The sequence below is a fragment of the Acyrthosiphon pisum genome, chromosome X (genome assembly GCF_005508785.2).
Source record: "Acyrthosiphon pisum isolate AL4f chromosome X, pea_aphid_22Mar2018_4r6ur, whole genome shotgun sequence".
NCBI lineage: Eukaryota > Metazoa > Arthropoda > Insecta > Hemiptera > Aphididae > Acyrthosiphon > Acyrthosiphon pisum.
Window position 1 is genome coordinate 108,059,497 of NC_042493.1, and position 6,181 is coordinate 108,065,677.

The 6,181-nt window shown below is 28.7% G+C and overlaps 1 long non-coding RNA gene and 1 pseudogene across 1 annotated transcript in view; one reads left to right on the top strand and one right to left on the bottom strand.

Moving 5' to 3' along the window:
• LOC107883947 overlaps positions 1 to 973 on the bottom strand; it is a 2,091-nt gene extending 1,118 nt beyond the window's left edge. Inside the window, exon 1 of the long non-coding RNA XR_003838677.1 lies at positions 759 to 973. This is a non-coding gene — a long non-coding RNA (uncharacterized LOC107883947). The remainder of the gene's footprint in view (positions 1 to 758) is intronic.
• A 3,907-nt stretch (positions 974 to 4,880) lies between these two features.
• Positions 4,881 to 6,181, top strand: part of LOC100570796 — a 2,424-nt pseudogene continuing 1,123 nt past the window's right edge.

Consider the following 6,181-nt stretch of genomic DNA (forward strand, 5'->3'; position numbering starts at 1 on the left):
CACCCTGTAAGCTGGAAACATTTTAATTAAATAAAATTTATAAATTTATCTTTATTATTTACAGCCGACAATGGTAAGTGTTCTTATTTATTTTTTATACATATTTGGTAGGTACTTATAATAATGATATTTTTTATGGAAATGTCCCTTAAATGTTTGGATTCTGATTACAGATATAGTTTACTTTAAAAATGTTTGTGATTTTTTATGAAGTTCATACATATTTGAATTTTAAGTGGTTATGCAAATGTTATTGATAAGTGCACCTCATTGACAAACGAATGGTGCGTGTAACGTCCGCAAATCACAGATTCATAATTTTACTTTGTAATGGTTATAAATACTGTAAATCTTTTATGAATGTCTTTTTAAGCAAAAAAATTTTTCGTTATACAGTTTAACTACTGTCGGTTTAGATCACTTCAGGACAATAATATTATCTTTCTGTTAGTTACTTTTGTTAGTCAAAATATTCGTTAAAAAAATTGAGTATAGGTACACGTCCTCTTAAGTATATTTTTCTGTCTCTTATCAAACCTACTTATTATTTATACTACTTCAGTATTATTAAATAAATATAAATAAAAAATTGGGTCAATATGACATTTAAATATTTTTATTATTATTTATTCGTGCACATTGCATACTAAATTATAAGTGTATGTTAGTAGCAGTGACATGACGTAAAGAAGTTACATTAAATTGTATTTTATATATAATATATTATATAATTTTTTCGATATTATATTTTATATTACTTATGCTGGTAATGGACAAGTCCTTATCCATCATTATAGATGGTTGATAGTCCTCGGATCCTGGAATTGCTCTGGATTAGAGGTTTCTGAGGTGGTTTGATTACTGGATCATAGGCAGGTTCTGTCACATTGTTATTTACATTGCCTATAATTTAAAAATTAGTATAGAATTAGTACATTATAATATAAACAATTTGTTCGATACTTATAGTTAACTAGATCCATGGATAAATATTTGACTACAGTAGGTACATACAAATTATTCAAGTACCTATATAGGTACAAAAGATAATATATCTATTCAGAAGAATAAAATTACTAGTAATACCGGCCGTGAGTAGAACACAATAATATAAGACACAACCAGCTTTGTGATTCACCAACTTTTTTTTAACCAAAAAATGATTTTTAAGAGGACGAGATACCGGCATGCATTGTTTCCGTCTTACAAACTTACAACATAGCAAAACACTGATTTACTCGGAATAGAACCATTCCCTCGGTATTTATAGTAGAAATACCAAGACTCCACAATGCATAGGGAACAACTTTATCTGTGCGTTTTTATTATTTGGATAACATAAATAAGATTAAAGTTATCAGTTTGAGAACATTAGGATTTTATTGTTTTTTTTTTTCATTTATTTATTGAAAATTATTGGTGAATGCTATAAAAAAATAAAAACGCTGCGATACAGATAAAATTGTTCCCTGCGCGTTGTGGAATTTTGGGAATTCTACTATAAATACCAAGGGAGTGGTTCTATCCCGCGCAAAAGTTTTTTGCCATGTCATACATTAATAATTGTAAGACGGAAACAACGCATACGGGTATCACGTCTTCTTAAGGTACTAACCAAAGTGTTGGCTTATAAACTGTGCCTTCTGGAACATGATTTCTTTGTTGGCACTTCCAGAAAAATAAAATTGTATTGACTTGACGAGGTCCGTAAAGTCGAGGTCACATAAATTCTATCGCGACGCACCGGTTAAAAACCGCTGCCCTGAACGACAGAGTCCAGTACTCCAGTGAACCAGCATAAACGTCGAAGTTGAATTAATTTCAAAATTCAACGACTAAATTAATAATGCGTAATATTATCACGAAATAATATTATGGAACCACGGACACGGACTAATATTATAATCTCCGTCTGTGTATAGGACATACCAAGGTGTATTGATACAAGGTAATGTTGCGTGAATCAAGGTGTGTGTATCAATACACCTTGGGACATGCATCGGATTAACCTGATAACGTTATCATATGATGAGCCAGCCAAACGCCCTTCTCGAGACGGTCCACGGGCCACCGGCACGGACTAAGATAGTACTATCTTAGTCCGTGGCCACCGGCAATTTCCTTATCAATTATGATATGATATTTCTTATCAAATAGTAGGAGACGCGGTACGTTTTTTGGGCGTCGAATGTCGAGTGACTCCTACACACGATTATATTATCTTTAATCGTGCTCCTACAACACACCACAGAATAAATAAATTATATATTATATTAAATTCCGCATTTCCGCCCTTTATCAATAAACGCGCGCACGCGTACACACGTCCGCACACGTCTCAGAGTCTCAGCGTACTATTCACTCGAATAATCGATAACTCGAGACTCGAGTTCTCGACACGTCCGCGAATTTGGTACTCTTCGTTTCGTTCAACCATCATCATTCTGGCTCTGCGTTTTTGATTCTTCGTTCATACTTTGTCGAAACAAACTGGTACTTTAAATGATTAATATTAAAAGTATTAATTTTGTCGTAAGTCAATAAGGTAAAAAGAACGGTTAGAGTTAATGATTGAAAACATCACTTATACATAGATACCTACCTACTTATGATTATTTTATATTTATACATCAATCTTGACTCGTCAACCCTATCCACGAGGCACTGATTTCTTAAGAGGACGCTCGTCCGCTAGAGCTGTCTCCGTCTTACAAACGCTTGTCATGGCAAATGGTACGTTCTGAATAATCAATTTAACTCAGGTGTGTATAATATAGGTACCCAAGGGTGAATTGATCCAGCTACCTATTATTAAATTCAGAAGTAAGAATATTATCTAGTAAACATAATTTATATTTTCATTTTAAATCAATTAAAAAAAAATAGGTAAATATTACCCGTTCAGTTGATCTTGGCCGACGACGAATGTTGCAATTCCTATCTAATAATGAAAAGTAATTCCAACTGTGTGTGTAGTTTGTGAGGTCAGCCGTCGGCCAAGAATAACTGGGCAGGTTTTCCAAATTGTAAATTTCTTTTTTTATTAAACTTCAGCATCGGCAAATATAGCCATTAGTATTTTGTAGAGGGGTTACGGTTGGTTGAGGAACACAATTATACCTACATACCTATTATACATAACACAACTGTTGAATGTTTGTAAGTTCTAAAATACTCATAACTTGCTTTAAAATTAAAATCCTAATAAAAACCTATGAAGTTCAGTATATAATACTCTTACTTCTAAATTTGATAATAGGTAAATTCTTTCTCATATATTAATTAAACATACAAGAGGGCAAAGTTGAATAAATTGTTCAGAATATACAATTTGCTGTTTTGTGTTAGACAGAGACAACACATGCAGATATAGTGTCCTATTATATCATTATTATTATATTATCTTGTTGTTATGATACAAAGAAAATTCCATCAAATTAGACAAGTTAACTTTTGGTGCTTTCATTAATATTTTGAAAACAGGTTATTATTAATTACTACTTAATCATTAGGTACTAAGTATAATTAATATATTATAGAGTTCCATCAGAGGTTCCATCTTTATACCCAGACACTTTAAAAAAAGTTTTAAAAATAGAAGTACCTACTTCTTATAAGAAATGTTATTCACAATTAGTAATGTGCAAAGTAACAGCACCAGAACCGACCAGAATCATCTTACTTGGAATCATTACAATTTTTTGCGTATATATAGGACTGCTTTTAATGGTACATTTACCTACAACTTAAATTGTCAGATATTTACCATAGAAAAGTTTTAATATTTGGTGATACTTTTGTAGCAGAAAGTATACTCAGTACTAGTATATATTCATATATTATTATTACCTATGTCACTATATTATTTTGCAAAATACAATGATTTAATGATATCTTCTTTAGATTAATGATAGTGTTTTTTAGTGATTGGAATAATCAAATTATTTCGATAATCGAGATATTATGATAATCAAGATATTCAATCAATTAAATTAATTGAAATATTAAACATTATAATATTGTTTAAGAATCAATTAAATAGTCAACTCGTACAAAATTAAAAACTTGGTTGGTAAAAATTCATGGTTACATATTTTATATATTTTAATTTTTAATAATGCTACTCCATTACATTATATATTACTAAAAAAAAAAAAAAAATATAAATTTTTTTATATGAAAGAATTAACAATTGCTTTTGTTAAATGGAAATAAGAATTATTATTATTATTATTATTATTATTATTGAACCAATCTGAGTACAATATATTAGTTTAATTAACATCATAATATAATTACTATTTAAGAATATTATGTAATCTAAATATTTTGGAGACAATTTATAAAGGTAGTATCTATATTTTTATGATATTTAAGTTTATTTCCATAAGTAATAAGTTATAGTTAATAAAAACTTTAAATATAGTTGTGGAGTAAACATAGATTAACAGAATAAAATAATACTCGAGTTACTCGCATTTTATTAGTAATCACTCTTATAAATCTACTATTTTTCCTAATAATCTAGTTACTCAATTATTGTTCTCGATTGTTCCCGATACTAGTGTTTTTACAGAATAGGGTTGGTTACTTTTAACCTATTCTGTGGTGTTAACATGCTTAACAATGTTAAATGTGCTACATATACGCTATAACTAAGAACTATTTAATATTCTATTTCAAATAAGAAATATAGTTTTAGAAAATTGCATATTAGAGATTGTACTTACATCCGAAAAGAGGAACTGGTCTGTCAGTCGGAGGTTCTGTTATGGAGGTAGACGCGCAGTATACAATGTTAAAAAAGTAGAGGCGCGCATTTTAAATATTTGTGTCTAATTATATTTACTTATTTTATTTTGTAAGTGTAGAGCGTATGATGCCTCGATCTACACTTTCATAAATTCTTCTAGTTCAGAGTCCAAAGAAACTGTTAAAGAACCAGTGTCAGAATTGGACTCGGAAATGGCTGATAAAATGAATATTAAATGTAAAAACATACTTATTGAATATGAGCGAATACAAAATTTAGATGTATGTATTTCATATAAAAATATTTATCATATTATAAAGTTCCTATAATTTGCATATAAACATCATTGTAATTTTGCTTTTTTATATAGGATATAATTTATTCATTATCGGAAGATGAAACTTCGGTGATCCGCACAAGGCATGAAGAGTTTGTGAAATCAATGTCACTTGTAACTTTAGATAGTAGTCCAATTACACGAACAACAGTGGCAGGAAACATTTTTGCAAAACTTTTATCTAAAAAAATTCTTTCTATGGAAGCCATAACTCGAGGGTAATTAATTATTCATAGTATATACCTAACACTCTAATTCATATGAATTTTTTTAATTTAAAGAATCGATGCTATCCTTAAAGATTGGAATGATTATTTAATGGATTACCCGGAATTTTTCTCCTATATTGCTGCAATTATTGGTAATTTTTTTTTTCTATGCAAGTAATAAATTGAAGTATAAAAACATCCTAAATTTAAATGTTTTTTATAGCTCCATTATTACTGACACAAAATGCTTTCTTTGATTTCAACAATTTAAAAGATTGTTGTACATCAATACGACCAGACAATTCTGCTAAATTGTTCACTGAAGTATTAAATAAAACTGTTAGTTCCAAGGAAACGCAGAACATTAAAGGAGTAAGTGATAGTAGATATTAAAACAATTTATTCTTTTACATATTGTGGATCAAAATGGTTTACGTTTATGTGATTTTTTTATTGTCATATTTTCTTCTTTTAAAAATCATGATTCAATCTAATTTTGTGGATTAGGTTTCTGTTAGCAAAGTTTATCTAGTTTTTTTGTAAATGATTATTACTGATTTTTTTTAAATTATCAAAAAAAACTGAACATTTTCTTATATAAAGCTTTTTATATATAAAAAAAAAAATTATGCATGATTATTGTTTATGAAAAACGTTGAACATTTAATAAAAGCGTTTTACAGGATTCTAAAACAATCAATATACACAATTTTCTATGAATACTGAAAGATCTAACAAACAAAATTTGATATTTAAATGAAAAATTAAACAATTTTAGTAATTTTCTTTATAACCTAACCTAACCTATCATATATTAAAAAACACTATAGATTGTTGAACATTAGTTATCAGAACAATTTAATTTTTTTAATTTTATTCACA